Genomic DNA, 15,448 nt, shown 5'->3' with positions numbered 1-15,448 from the left:
ACTACAGGCAGTATCTGTAGGCAAGAGGAAAGCTGGGGTGGAGACCAGAGATAGCCATGATTCTAGAATCAGGAGTCAAGAATTAGGGTCAGAGTCAGGCTGGGGCCAAAAGCAGACATCAGAAAGTGAAGTCAGGTCTGGAGTCTCAACAAGCCAGAAGTGGGTTGCTCAGATGACTTCCTGGGGCACCTTCTAGGGTTAAATAGTGAGCATGGGCCAATCAGAAGGCTAAGAGTGGTATCACTCAGAACCTTTTGCATGGTACTTCCTGTTTTACCTGATGGCTTCAGTGCTCCTTGGATGTGGCTTTGTATTGATGGCATTGCAGGAATATAAGCTGCCTCCAAACTCTGCATACATGGTTTCTAAACCTACAGTAACCTATAGGAAGTTGGGAGTGGGACTGTGTTTCAAGCAGCACCAGGCCTCTGCATACATCTATCTGAATACACATGCTGCCCCAGACTGAATGCTTCCCTCTCTACACTGGGTCAGCGGATCATGGGAAAATCAGACTCCTAGTATGTAAGGTTAAACCAGCACAGAGGAGGAAGAGAAGCAGGCATACATACACCATTGATCGACTAAAGAGAAGACACTGGCTGTGAATAGAAAAAGAAAATGGGGAAAGAGTGGGGTGTAAAAGGACTAGATACTCTCACAACTCCAACTCCATCAAATCAGAGCTGAACATTGTCTCATGTTACCTTTAAGAAAGGATGATACATTAGGCAGCAGTCTTCACATTCACTACAGGTATGTGTAAATGTGAGAAATCAATCACACAACACATTGGCAGTTGACACTTCAAATATTGTTTTTGTGGCCTGGAGGGCTATTAGGTGTTCATCAAGCAAAAGAAATATTTCATTTTATTTACAGTCATCTCAGCAACATCAGGTTAGCAAAGGCAAATGCAGCCCTAAAAGCCAAAAGACTAAATGCTGCACAAAGATCTGATAGCACACTTTTTTCCCCTTTGGTTTCCCTCCTATGCTCTCCCCGTAAGGTTGCATGATCATATGGCTACTTCTCTTGAAACACCCATATTCTCATTTGCAGAATTTACACCTCTGGTCTTCAGCTTCCACTGTGGTTGTGGAACATTTTTTTGTTTTCACACAATGATGAAAGTGAATGAAGCTATGGGAAAAAATAGTTTCTTGTCAGTCCATTGACTCCAATAGGACTGAGCCAAAGCCCATTGGAATCAATGATCGTCCTTTTCACTGCCGTCACTGGGCTTTGCACTAGGTCCTGAGTTCATAGCATCCTAGAATCATAGAATCCTACGGCTGGAAGAAACCTCAGGAGGTCATCAAGCCAAGCCCCCTGCTCAAAGCAGGACCAATCCCAGCTAAATCATCCCAGTTGCCTCACACCTCAAAATTTGGTAATTATGGACAACACCTTCGGTTCAGTTTCAGTGCCAATCACATCGGCAATACATTGGAAAAATATCCAGGCTGGCTGCAGAAGCACAGGAACAATTTTTGGGGTGAGGGGTGCTGAGGTTTGCACCCCTCACTGCCCTTTAGAGATGGGGCTGGCAGCAAAGACCTCTCATGTGGTGCTGGCAGCCAGGACCTGGGCCCAGCAGCTGGGAAGGACCCTGGGAAGGACCCAGCAGCAGAGGGGGGAGGGACACAGGGCTGGAAGCAGAAACAGCGGAGTTGGTGGCTGGAACCCTGAGCAGTAGTGGCACAGAGCTAGGATGCCCAAAACCTGGGGGTGTTGCAGCATCCCCCACACCCTTATTTCCTGTGCCTATGGCTGGTTGATCTGCACAGCATAGATCTCAACTCACTTGTGTCCTTAAGAAAGAAATGAACCCAAGTGTTCTGAGCTGAAAAAGTAACATATTAGCCCTCTGTACCTCAGATCCTCTGCTTTTCCATTTAGATTATACAAAAATAATTTAGCATTTAAAACTGTCTGTGCTGGTGCCTAAGTGCCTCATTTCAATAGATATTAGCTGTTAAAGATATTCATTTTAACAGTGACATTTGCAGCGTTCCTCAATCTATCAGAGTACAAGTGCATCACTTAGCAGGGTAGCACTGTTTTAAGCAACCCTATTTGCTTTACTGCCTATCAAAGTGTTTTAGCGCCTATTGAATTTGGTCATTCAACTCTTGCAGGTGCAGAGATGGGTTTTAGATTCTAGCTCAGTAAAACATTATTTAAAAAAACCAGGACATGCAATATTATTTTGCTTTTGTGTTGCACTTTCCAGAAATCAGACTGATTCAGATCCCTTTGAAGGTAAGGGGGGGAAATACTCCCTTTGACTGATTTCAAAAGGAGCAGAGTCAAGTCCCAGGTGACTTGCCAAAAATCAGACAAGAAGCCCATTAATAGAATCCAGATCTCCTGGTGGCCTGTCCCATGGCTTAGGCACAAGTCCATGTTTCCATTGGAAGAAAACAGGTCAATTGAAGAAGCAAATGACAATAGAATGCATGAATGTCCTGTGTAAATTCAGAGTAATATGTTTTTCCATTCTAGCAGGCAATGCCAGACACACTGTGTCCTTGCATTCCACTCACTGTTCAGACTTTGTCTGCATGTGTGCATTGTCTGGAAGTAGCGAGGGAAAATAACTGTCTATATTCTTAATTATTAGGGGAGGGCAACTTCAACAGCTACATTCGCAATATAAATCATAAAGCAAATATGGTAAAACATTTATTGTATTACATGTGATCATGCATCCCAGTAACAAGTAATTTGACTAACATTTTACAGAAGTTATTTTTTGACTAGTGAATAGTAAGGTAGCAGCATTTTTTTATGGAAAAATGTTAAAGCTTTTACTACTCTGCTGCAGGTACAGCTGTCTCTTCCTCAGCTGTTAGATGACCATATCAGAACCATGCCATAAGGAGCGCAGCAAAGATATAGCAATTTACACCTAGGCAGTGAAGAAGACTTAAGTAAATAGATACACTATGACTGCCCTTGTTTCTTTCTGGTATATTCTAATTTGTTTGGGGGTTATCGTACATCTTCAGGAGAGCCACAGAAAGTAAGCAGAACCATGCTGTGAACTAGAGTCATTACAGCTTAGTCAGTAGGGGTTAATAAAGCCATTTTCCAGACAGAACATTTGCAATGAGAATAAAAATTCATCATCCTCTCCTGTAAATTGTGGCTCTGCAAAGTACAGTGGTCTGACATTAGGATACAACATTGACAAATAGGCCATGTTTAGGCTCTGATTTAGAAAAAGCGTCCCTACTTACCCGAATCTAAGCATAAAGAGGTTAAAACAGCTTTGGGAGAGGGCTGTCCCAGGAGCCGATGGGAGGGAGAGGGAAGCTAGAGTCACCCTGCTCCTGAAGGAAAGGAACACACTCTTGCTCCAGCTCGGGAGGGAGAGGGACCTAGTTGCCTGCTAGTGAGGTACCATGGACAGAGCAGTCTGGGGAAAGACAGGATGAGCAAGTGGAGTTCTGGCTTGAGAAATTTTAGGCTGAGGCCCAGTGCCAAAGGGCACTAGGATAGGCAAAGGCAGCTGGTCCACACCCTCTTGCCTATGACGAGTGGCCATTTCAGATTGTGATTTGCCCCAGAGGTAAGAGGCAAGGCAAGGTAGGTATAGGGGTTGGTGTTATCTGAGGGTGAGGACCCCAGAGTGTGGGGGGTGCTGCGGCAGGACAATACCCACAGGGAAGGGCGCTGCAGTCTCGGAGGGATGCAGATCCTGAAACCAGGTGGTGAAGAACAAATAGGTAACAGCAGGTGAGACACAAACCAGAAGGGGGCGCTCCAGGGCTAGACTGAGCTGATTTCCTGCATGACCAGCAGGAGGCACTGTGGCAGTGAGTTTTGAATTAGTTAAAGGGCTCCTGAGGCTAAATCACAACTGTCAAGTAAATTAAATAACTGCCCCTCAGTTGCACCAATAATTTGCTATTTGTTGATTATAAATTAAATCTTGTATGTTAGCTGTGTAGAGTTCTGGCTTGTTTTTAATGTCATCACACTCATGCAAAAGTGTGCAGGATCTGCACCAAGATCCCCCTTGGAAAGCAAGGCACAGAACTAATTAATGCACTCAGCAATTATTCAGAGCTCCAAGAGTCTGGGGCCAGTCTTGCTTGCAACCTTACTGCTGTCCGCACTGGGTGCTTGGCAGCTAGGGGGCCTACCCTGATGGGTAAGTAGGATTTAATTGATGCACTGGCTTTGTGCCAGCTGTTTACCAAGAGCTGAATTTCACTCCTGGTGAATTTGCATTCATGAATCAATAATGATGCTATTTTAACCTTGCTTCTTATTTTTTTAATATTGATCAACAGTCTAAATTAGTGGGTCAGTTGTAAAGAAAGAGGGTCAGCAGATTCTCCCCAATGTACCTCCCACTCTCCCATTTCAATTGCATTACAACGATCCTGGCTAAGTGAAAGAGCATTTGACTTTTAAAAGTAATTTAAAAAAAAACAAACAATCAACCATGGCTTCCAAACACATGAAATGGGGAAGCTTGATAAAACTGAGTTTTTTTGGGGGGAGGGAGAGGAAATAGCAGGAGGATAAACAATAAGTTGAGAGCATCTAAACCAAACAATCTCCAGTGTTTTCAAATTCTTCTTGCCACCTCTCTGAGACCAGGACATGGGAAGTCATACCTAATGGTCAGAGCTGGAATCAGCAGCCAGTGATTACAGCCAAGGGTCAGAACCAAAATCAGGAATTAGAGCTGCATGTTAGAGTCTGGTTACCTGAAATGAAGTAAGACAAGGCAGAAGCAGCACTAGAATCAGCTGGGAACAAGCAGGTACTGCTGGTGAAAGCTTTGAGCAGCCACTGCTGCTGATGGGGTTAAGAGCTGGTCCACTAAGTCTTCCCACCAAGCAGGTGGTGTAGTCAATCAGGCATCCTACTACAGGCCAACTGAACTCATTAGATTGCCTAGATACTGGCTCTGCTGCAGGCCCACATTCCTGATACTGCCTTTCAGCATCAGTGGGCCAAACCCCAAGGTTCTTACTCAGTTTTACTCAGGAAAAAATCCCATTGACACTATATGAATAAAGCCTATAAGGTGTGTCTTGGCACTTTGTTGCTAAGCCAGTTTCCCTTCAAGTGATCCAGCGTCTCTTTGACTAACGGAAATTATGAGAAAGTTGTTTGTTTTCCTTTGGTCATTTTGCTGAACTCTCACCCCAGATTAATATGGTTGCCTCATCTTGTTGAGAGGAACAAGTTTCCAAATGATGAAGCATACGGACTACTGAGATTATTCGGCAAGAACTGATTTCATCTCTCTTTTTTGGAGACAGATACATGCAATGGACCACAACAAAAGAAAAAACTAAACAAATGCCTAAAAAATTAAAACCATGTATACATCATATCTGTCTATATAGCAATATCTGACACATATATTGTGTATTTCTATTCTCTTTACATATGTTCTTTCTAGCTAAACAGATCACTGCATACCACATATGCCACACGTACACATGTCTCTCTATATATTAAAAACACATCCTGCAGCCCTTCCCTTCCTCGTGCTCAGCAGCCAGGGGGAAGGGGGAGAGGAAGACAGGGTGGGGGGATAAGAGGCTGGGGGGGGGGGGGCAACAGCCAGGGTGGCCTCAGGTCTGGGGCAGCTTTGGGGCCAGGGGCAGGGAAGAAGAGCCAGGGCTGAAGCAACCTCAGAATCTCTCTGGCAGGAGGGGGAGGGGAAAAGAGCCTCGGCCCTGTCCCTGCTGGCAGCTGGGAAGACAGTCAGACCAGCTGCGACCTCAGCCTGGCCCAACCCCCCGAGGTCAGGGGGAAAGCCAGGCCCAGCACGACTTGGGCCCAGACGGGGTGGGGTGGGGATATAAAGAGCAGGGGGGGAGAAGTAAGGGGAGGGGAAGGGGCCAGGGCTGGCCTGGCCTGGCCTGGCCTGGCCTGGCGGAGGGGGAGAAGAGCTGGGGCTGGCCTGCCTCCGGGGGCCTGGTGCGCAGGGGAGAGAACCGGGGCAGGCCAGTGCTGCCATGCCTCGGTTTGGCTGGGTGGAGAGCTGGGGCTGCCTACCCCCGGAGAGGGGGGTTGGCAAGCATAGGGAGCAGGGGACACCGGTTCCTAGTGATATAAACAACAAAGGATTTTGCAGCACAGGGAAAGCAGCTGGATCCCACGTGATTGTGCATTTCTAGAGTTTCCAGTGCTTGGATTCTTTTGGATTCTGTTTTTTTAAGTGTAGAATTTGGCATGGATTTTAGTACATCTTCACTGAAACACATTTTCAACCGTAACCCCTTTTAAACCAAGAGTTTGGTTTGTGAATATATATCTAAGCGCTTTGACAACTACTAATGAAAAGGTATTATAGCAGATGTAAGTAGAGTTATACTATTATATACATATATTCCTGTGTATATTGGAAAAATCTAATAGTAAGGTCATGAGGTCAAGTTCTCAATGAAAACAGTGTCTTATCTTTTGCTGACCTATATCTAGATTTTTTTTTCAAACCAAGCAAAGACACTAGTCCATAAAGAGGGTTATGTGGATGCTGTTTCAGGTGTCCTATTTCAGCTGTTTTGCTGGAATCCTGTCTAAAAAAGTAATGGGTATTTTTTATGGCACTGTGTACTTGCTTCTCCATCAGATTTAAAATCAGGTGAAAAAATTACTCTGGTGCTCCAGGAAAATTTTGCTTTTGAGTAGAAACCAAGCCTAGAAAATTTCAATAAAAAATTATTCTGAAAGCTATGAACTTGTGAAAACAGGAATGACAACTGAAACTGTTTTGCAATATTAACAGTAGTGGGTGCTATCACAGTGATTGCTATAATAAGGCATTTATATAGAACTCAGGAAATGATTTGATAATTTGCTGCTTTAAACACTAGTTATTAGGCAAACAATAGTCTCTACAATTTAATTATGCTGTTTACGATGTGTGAAGGATGATATTTTAATCCAGTTTCTCCCAATGAACTGACAGCAGGTATTATGATCTGAATTCCAGTGGTTTACATTATATTGTATTTCATCATGGCACAAACTGATGTGAAAATCCAAAGCAAATCCCAACAGCAATATCTCATAATGCAATGGCTATAGTTGAAAGTGAGCTTGAAGAGTCTTAATTTTTAGATTTATGGCCTCTGTCAATCCAAGTCAGGAGCACCCAATGTGCACAGCTCACAAAAGGAATGTTCTCAACATTCTATAATAGGTTAGAAAAAAACCGAGAAGATTTGAAATGGTGGAGAAACATGGTTTAAACGCTAGTTTGGTTTCCAAGCTGAACTTCTAGTAAAAGGGACAAAAGCAAAGAAGCTGGCAATCACACAAGTGTATTACACTTCCCTGTACTAGTGAGGTCATTTAGAGTAGGGACTCACTCTAACTATATGTTTGTGGGCCTTCAAGCACAAAGGAACCCCACAATATAAATAACAATTAGGGGATGCACTCCAAAGACAGACAGGTGATATTGCCACTGCCATCTTCCCACCTTTGAGGTTTTTGCCTGAGGGAACTTCAGTTTGAGGGTATGTAATATGCCTAAATGCTTTGGCCATTCCCAACCAGGCCATCCCTTGATTATGTTCATTTTACAACATTCCCCCACACACACTTTATGAAAGGAAGATGGCAGTTGGAAACTTTCCTAGCTCAGAAGCCCTGTGTTGAGGTGTGTGTTTAGACTTCACTATAAATCAGGTACCAGGAATTTAAATGCACGATTTTAGCATCCATTGTGCTATTTATTTGTGTCCCCTAGGCTATGTCTAGACAGATACTGTCGACAAAGCCTCTGTCAAAAAAGAGCATCTAGACTACGATCTGTATTGTTGAAAAAGCAAGCCGCTTTTTCGCAAGAGAGTCTAGACGCTCTCTTTCAAAAAAGCACAGTTTGCATGCAATAGCGCCTTTTTCGAAAGGCATTATTCCTCATAAACGAGGTTTACCGCTGTCGAAAAACTGCCGCGTTCTGTCGACTTACTAGGGAGTAGTTATTTTGAATGGCCTGGGGGAGGAGCTGTTTCGAAATAGCAGCAGTGAAGGGTTCACACTACTGCTGTTCTGAAATAGCTATTTCAGAAGAGGTGTTATTCCTCATGGAATGAGGTTTATAAACTCCGAAATAAGCCACACGTTATTTTGAAATTCTTTTGGACGTTATTCTGAAATAACGCTGCTGGGTAGATGTACCCTGAAGCTGCTACTGCGGTCATTCCCACAGAACTCCTATCATGTTAGCGGAAAGAACAGATGTGCTGCTTCTAAAATCTGCATTGCCCATTTCCACCTGTGAGAATAATGCCATCAGCTCACCAATTACTCATGGAGATTTGGGTTTGAACTCCATACCCAAATCTTTTTACAAGCAGTAAGTTTAACAAATCAGCAGAGCACTCTGCAAAAAAATGCAGCTAAACTAGAGTTGGAGAAAACATCTGTCTCTGACATGTGCCATTGTGATGCTTTATGTCAGTTTGCATCAGTCAAGCTTGCAGTTTAAAACTCGCTTTCAGTCTTTTTTTCTTTTTTTGTATGCATCAAAAGGTTTGTCATTGCTCTGCGATTTAGGTAAAGATAGGAAGGGTAATATAATTCTGTGGGCTGGCAAGCTCTGAAGCAAACTTCGGCTTTTAGCTTTATGTTCCTAGTTGCCTGGATTTCCAGTGGGTAGTGTGTCATATGTCTAGAGAAAATGAATGCTAATGAAACAGAAAGTTGTGAAAAGCTACTATAATGGTAGAAAGTTGCTCAGCTAATAGAACAGGTGCTGATGGAAGAAAATGATAGTTTTCCCACAGCTTTCAAAAATAATTCTTTAAATATTTATAGGAACAAAAGAGTAGAGTATTGGGAAGAAGGGGGAAGAAATTCAGTATGGGAGTCTTCTGTAAGCATTATTGTAGGGTGTAATGCAAGTGTATTCCTGCTTCCATACAGTCTATTGGGAATAACACTGGGCTACTCTCTTGCTCAGTAACTAGATTGCTTCCGAGAGATTCTTTCCTATTTTGGGAAGGAGGGGAATCAGAGTTGTGAGAGTTCTTCCCAGCAGCAGAGTTGTGCCTTCCTCCCAGAACTGTCACCATATGGCAGATGAACCCAAACCTTCACACCCCTCATGATCATCTGGTCATGGGTCAGAAGGATAGTCACTTAAGTTTAGTCTGCTTTATAGAAAAATGGCACATTCCTCCACAATTAAATATTGCCTAGACTCGGGAGTCCCGACTATGGTGAACTCCTGAAGCCTCTGAAATCAAGACCCAGGGTTATGTTTACACTGCAGGCTTCTTGCACAAGAATGGCCACTCTTGCGCAAAAACTTGCGGAGCATCTACACTGCACGTGTTCTTGTGCAAGTAAATTTACAGTAAAGCATTGGAACAGAGGGCTTCTTGTGCAAGAGTTATTCATCTCTCCACAAGGAATAAGCCCTCTTGTGCAAGAGCTCTTGCACAAGAAGGCAGTGTGGACGGGAACAGGGGTTTCTTGCGCAAGAAACCCTGTTGGCTAAAATGGCCATCAGAGCTTTCTTGCACAAGAGAGGGTCCACACTGCCATGGACGCTCTTGTGCAAAAGCACATCTCTTGTCCACACTGCCATGTGCTTTTGTGCAAGCTTTTGCACAAGATCTTTTGTGCAAGAACTCATGCACAAAACAGTTCTTGAGCAAGAAGCCTGCAGTGTAGATGTAGCCCAGAAGTTTACTGGAAAGATGACATGGAGGGAAACAGAAAATATCTGCAAAAAATCCCAATTTTTAAATGCCCAGTTTTGAAATTTGAAACATTTTGATCAATTCTCTAGTTAATTGAAAACAAAAAAGTAAAATGCAGGGCATTTTGAAGTCGGCCTGCTCCATAGTTAGTACCCTTATAATAACCAGGTTTAGGGGATTGAGATGGGTTTCAGACTTGGATAATAACCAGAAAATTCAGTTAAGTCCATGCCCAAGCCTCACTGGGATATGATGACATTCACACAGTGGCATGTCTTAGCATAAATGACCTCACATGGAAAAACTGTTCTCTTAGTTTGCTGGGCTGAAGAGACAAATTGCCTGGAAAGTGAGGAGCTGGTTCTTTCTTCTACCATATCTCAAAGGCCAAGCTCCAGTGATTCATCGTTACACTGTGACACTTTGTCAGTGCCGCAATGCTGGTGTAACACCAACAGGTGGAACGGAACTCAGGTCCTCTGAAGCTTAGTGGAGGAGCCTCTACAGCAGTGGTCACCAACCAGTAGATCAGGATCTACTGGTAGATCTTGGAGCCTTTGACCGGTGATCCTGACAGGTTTGGCTGAGAGGCTATCAACTGCTGGCACTTCAGCTGCCCCTCTTAGCACTGCTGTACTGCTGCTGCCCTCTGCCTTGGAGGTGCCCCTCACTCCCAGGAGCCTCCTGCTTGCTGTGCAGGGCATGGGAAGAAGAGGAAGGGGGGTGCTCTTCCCTCTACCCTGTACCCCATCTCTACAGAGCAGAGGGGGGCAGGGATGAAGAGTTTGGTGGCTGCTTTTGGGAATGGTTCAGGGCCAAGGTAGTGGTGAGACTTTCTTAGCCACCTGCACCATCACCCAGAAGCCACCTGTGGTAAGTGGTGCTCAGCTGGAGACAGCATTCTGAACCTTGGCCCCAGTCCTGAACCCCTCCTGCCCCCCGCCTGCTGAAAGTGAATGAGGATGGAGGAGGGAGTGAGCAGGGGCAGGGCTTCAGAGAAGGGGCAGGAAGGGAGCGAGCAAGAATGTTTGGGTTTGAGGTGGATCCTGGATTGCATTTAAATTCAAAAAAGTGATCTTATGCTTTAAAAGGTTTAAAAGATCTCATGCTAAGGCTGTAGATCACACTGGTTCGTTCTTTCTGTAAGTGGTCTAAAGTGCCACTCCACGGAACAGTGAACCACACTCAGTCGGTGTGTGGGTTACTCTAGCAACTGCTGAACCAAACTTTCAAGGCTTACACCAGCTTTTGCTCATTTCCAATGCCTTTGTCTGGCCCTGGTCTTCATTCTGAATCAGGTGTGGAAATTACTCTGCAGATGCTACCCCTGACCTGTAAATAGCTGTCATATAAACATTAGAAAGGTCTGACCCAATATGGCCAATGGTGCATCTAGCCTGGTATCTAGTCTCCTGCCAGTGGCCACTGCCATGAGCTTTAGAGGGAATGATCAGATCAGACAATTACTGAAGGTACATCTACATAGCCGTGTTATTTTGAAATATCTGACATTATTCCAAAATAACAAAAAGCGTGTCTACACTACAAGCCTTTATTTTGAAAAAAATGGCGAACGGGAGGAGTTCTTACTCCAACTCATGGTAACCCACATTTCAAGAGGCATAAGGGATGGCAAAAGAAGAGTGCTCTTCCTTCTACTTCCTGCTGGATAGTCAGTGCCAAAAGCCAAATTCAGCTATTTCAACTTCAGCTACGCAATTGACGTCGCTGAAGTTGCACAGCTTAATTCCACTTTAGCCCTACTGGGTAGACATGCCCTGAATGAGCCATTCTCTGTCATCCACTCCCAGCTTCTGGCAAACTGTGTTCCTTGCTTGTCATAACATGGTGCTCCATCCCTGCCAATAGCCATCAAGTGCTCCTGCCATTTCACCCAAGTTTTAAGATATGTATTTGTGAATAAACAAAGCTTGTTGTCAAGACAGAGCTCTGCCAGCTGACTCCCTCTTCAGGGAGCAACACCTGGGACTAAGATAGGCAAGAACACTTGGGAATTGTGCAATAGATTTTATTTCCAGTGAATACATTCCTTGTTCTCCAGTACAGTGTGTTACAGAAAAGGCCAGAGATTGTGATACTCTCGACTCAGTTAGCAGCACACTATATTAATCAATAATCACGAAGGGCAATCTCTAACAGAAAGTGGCCCTTTAAACACTTGTATCTTAATTTGCCTTAAACTGATGGCACTGTGTTTTCTCCATAGTGATAACTAAAATGATGGAATAGAACAGAGATGGCATTTCTGGTGATAACTGAATTGTCAGCTGCCATAAATGTTAGTGTTTGTCTTCACGCTCCAAAACCAATTCACACAAACACTAGATGGTTCACTGGCAGCAAAGATTTATGTCATGAACTTTGAAAGTAAAGACAGAGTTTCAGGTTTGAATCCTGGTCCAACATGTCTTATGTTTTGTGTGCACCAGAGTGTAGGGATGTTTTAGCCATTTTTAAACAACAAGCCTTCTAGTTAGCTTCAATTTAAAGCTTAATTGTACTTGAAAAGAGTTAGTGGATCTTTACAGCCATATTGTAATTCTCAGAATCCCACCACAAAGTTAACCAAGTCCACAGTTCAACACTACAGGGTCACTGTCAGATCAAAGAGGTACTCAAATAACTACTAAAATTCAAAGGAAAAGATTACACCTTGATCCAGAAATCCAGCAAAATAGATTCTGACAATTCACACTACTATTCAAGCACCTTCAGCAGAAAATGTACTGAAAATAATGCTTGCCAGATATATACAGTAACTTGTGGATATTTAATGAACAATGAAATCCTAGTTTAGAAGAAGTTTTTTTTTTCTGCTAAGGCAATATCTGAAAACAGATTTCCACTTCCTAATATCTGGTTGTTATTTTAAACAAGTCTTAGTTTTAGCATATAATTCTTTAATATGGGTTGACAGTGAAGAGTTTTCTGTGCCTATTCAGTACTCTGTATCTGAAATTTGAGCTATTGTGGTTAACTTGTGAATGGACACATGATAGAGCTGCCAATCCATTATTGGATGAGCAGGTATGGTGTAAATGCTTGAGTGTGCCAACTTAGCCCTCAGTGGCAGGTGATAGCTAACATGCAAGCTGGAAAGTACATAAGGGGGTTACAGCCATGGCTGAAGCAAATTCAGTTACATTTGAGCAAATCCTCTCAGAAAATGTCCTGTGGAAGTTTATTGGCTCTACCAAGTATAAACACTTAAAACAGTTTCTGTTAATTAGATAAAACACAAGGATTATGGCGTAGTTGGAGTCCATGCAACCTTCTCCTCCCACCCCCAAAAAAGATATAATTAACTGGAATGTTTTGCATCTAAATTACAGCACCCTCCTCAAACTGTTCTTCATGGACCTATATCCGTCATCTACAGCATCTGAAGCATAAATGGAAGAAGTCAAAGAGAAGGTGCTGTCATCTTCTCAGCTTGAAAAGGAAGGAGTTAATAACACTTAATATTTAAAAGTGCTGTATAAGTGCTAAGAGCTTAATTCAAAATTATTCAAGTCAATAGGAGTCTTGCAATTGATTTCAGTGGGCACTGGATAGAGCTGCATTAATAAAGGATGTTTATGTTTACTGGCAATTCTGAAAAATAAAAAATGTTTTGGGTTAAGCCAAAGAAAATGTTTCAGTAGATTAAATTTTTTTAAAAACTTTTAAAATTTTTTAAAAAACCTCATTTTCCTATCAAACTTTTAAAACATGTTTTACATTTATTTCAAATACATGTAAAATTGTTTCATAGTGAAAACCAAAATATTGTTTTTTAGATAAATATCAGAATGAAATGTTCCCACTTTTCCAGATTATTAATTATTATTATTATTATTGTTGTTGTTATTATTATTATTATTATTATTTTGCCAGGGTGGGAAAGGGAGAGGAAGGAATATCACCAACACAAATAAGTCAGTGAAACTAACACAGTTTCATGAAACATTTTGGTGTCTTTGAATCTTTGTTTTCACCAAAACCAGAGTTTGGTCAAAGAATTCACCCATCTGCAGTAACAGATTGGGGAGCAACCTATTCAGTCCTTTCATCCTTTATCTCAAAATATGTCAGCACTGAACTGTAAGCTTGGGCATAGACTCCAGCTTGAGTCCATATCTTTTTTCCATCTACACACAAAGCTGTCTGACTTGGCCCAGCAAGCGTGCAGGACCTGGGCTTTAGGACCCAGCAGAGGGGATGTGTCCAAGCCAGAGTCTCAGAGGACTTAGGTCCAATCTCCATCCTTTTTCCAGCTTGGGCCCAGGAACTTAGGCCCATGTCCTGAACGTCCACAAAGGCTAATTCCATGGGCCAGAGCTTAGTGTCCCAAGACTAGCCAAATGACCCATACAATGGAAGCAAGCCCCTGGATCAAAGACAGTTGCTCAGCATTTAACCCTTTCATTTTATTCTGACCACTGAGCTGCAACAGCTAATGCGTCTCCTGCATTATCTATTGTCACCAACAAGAAGTCCTTTGCCAAGTGTGCTGCTATCTGGTCACTGGACCACAGTCCAATTCTGGGAAATCTCTGGTTTGAGGCAAGTTGTTTGATGTCAGTGGGAATACTACTTAATGAACAAGCTGAGCCCTGAGCCAGCAGTTCACCATCACTTAATCAGCTGGGATGATGATCTTCTAACCTCCTGTACCCTGAAGAGGCTAGTATTCAACTGATGGATCAGGCTAGCCAAGTGATTCTGGTTCTCATGTCGATACCCAAGGAGACTTTGTGGTCAGAGCAGCTGCAGCATAGCCTGGGTCCATACTCAGAGGAGAGAAATTAAGACAGAGGCTAGATGACTTGCCCAAAGTCATACAGTTAATTAGTGGCAGTGGTGGGATCAGAGCACAGGAGTGGTTCATCCTAGTCTTATTCTTATTTCTTATTCTCTTAATAATACTTATTCATGAGTATTTTCACTGAGGGTATGTCTTCACTACAGCACTAATTCGAACTAACTTAGTAATTACTAAGGTAATTCGAATTAAGGTAATTCGAATTAGCACATCTAGACTTAAAAACTAGTTCGAATTAGCGTTTTGTTAATTCGAACTAGCATGTCCACACTGAGTGGACCCTGAACCGAGGTTAAGGATGGCCGGAAGCAGTGCCGGCAGGGCATCAGGTTAGGACTTAGAGCGTGGACCTGCTGTCTCAGGCTAGCCGAGGGCTGTGCTTAAAGGAACCCGACCCCCACCCCGGACAGACAGTTCTCAGGGGTTCCCCGCTTGCAAAGCAGTCCTGGCTTGGAGTGCTCTGAGTGCCCACACTCGGCACATCACAGCACTCGGACATCAGCCCGGCTGCACTTGCCGCAGGCTGCCATCTGGAGGGGGGGTCGATCAAGGGGCTTCAGGAGAGCTTCCACCCCGAGGAGCCCGCAGAGTCACCCCAGTCCTCCCCATTGGGGGCTCGTACCCCATTCCTCCCTCACCTCCTTCCACTTACCCCTCCCTAGCCCCCCTTCCTGATGTACAAAATAAAGGATGCGTGTGTTCAAAAATAGAATCTCTCTTTATTGAGCAAAACTCAGGGAGACTGGGAAAAGGAGGTGGGAGAGGGAAAGACAGAGGGTGGGAGAGGGGAGGGCAACTAAAATGATCAGAGGTTTGGAACAGGTCCCATATGAAGAGAGGCTAAAGAGACTGTGACTTCTCAGCTTAGAAAAGAGGAGACTGAGGGGGGATATGATAGAGGTCTATAAAAGCATGAGTGGTGTGGAGA

The sequence above is a fragment of the Pelodiscus sinensis genome, chromosome 5 (genome assembly GCF_052426305.1).
Source record: "Pelodiscus sinensis isolate ZL-2025 chromosome 5, ASM5242630v1, whole genome shotgun sequence".
In the NCBI taxonomy this organism is placed as follows: domain Eukaryota; kingdom Metazoa; phylum Chordata; order Testudines; family Trionychidae; genus Pelodiscus; species Pelodiscus sinensis.
Note: the sequence above shows the minus strand (reverse complement) of the source record.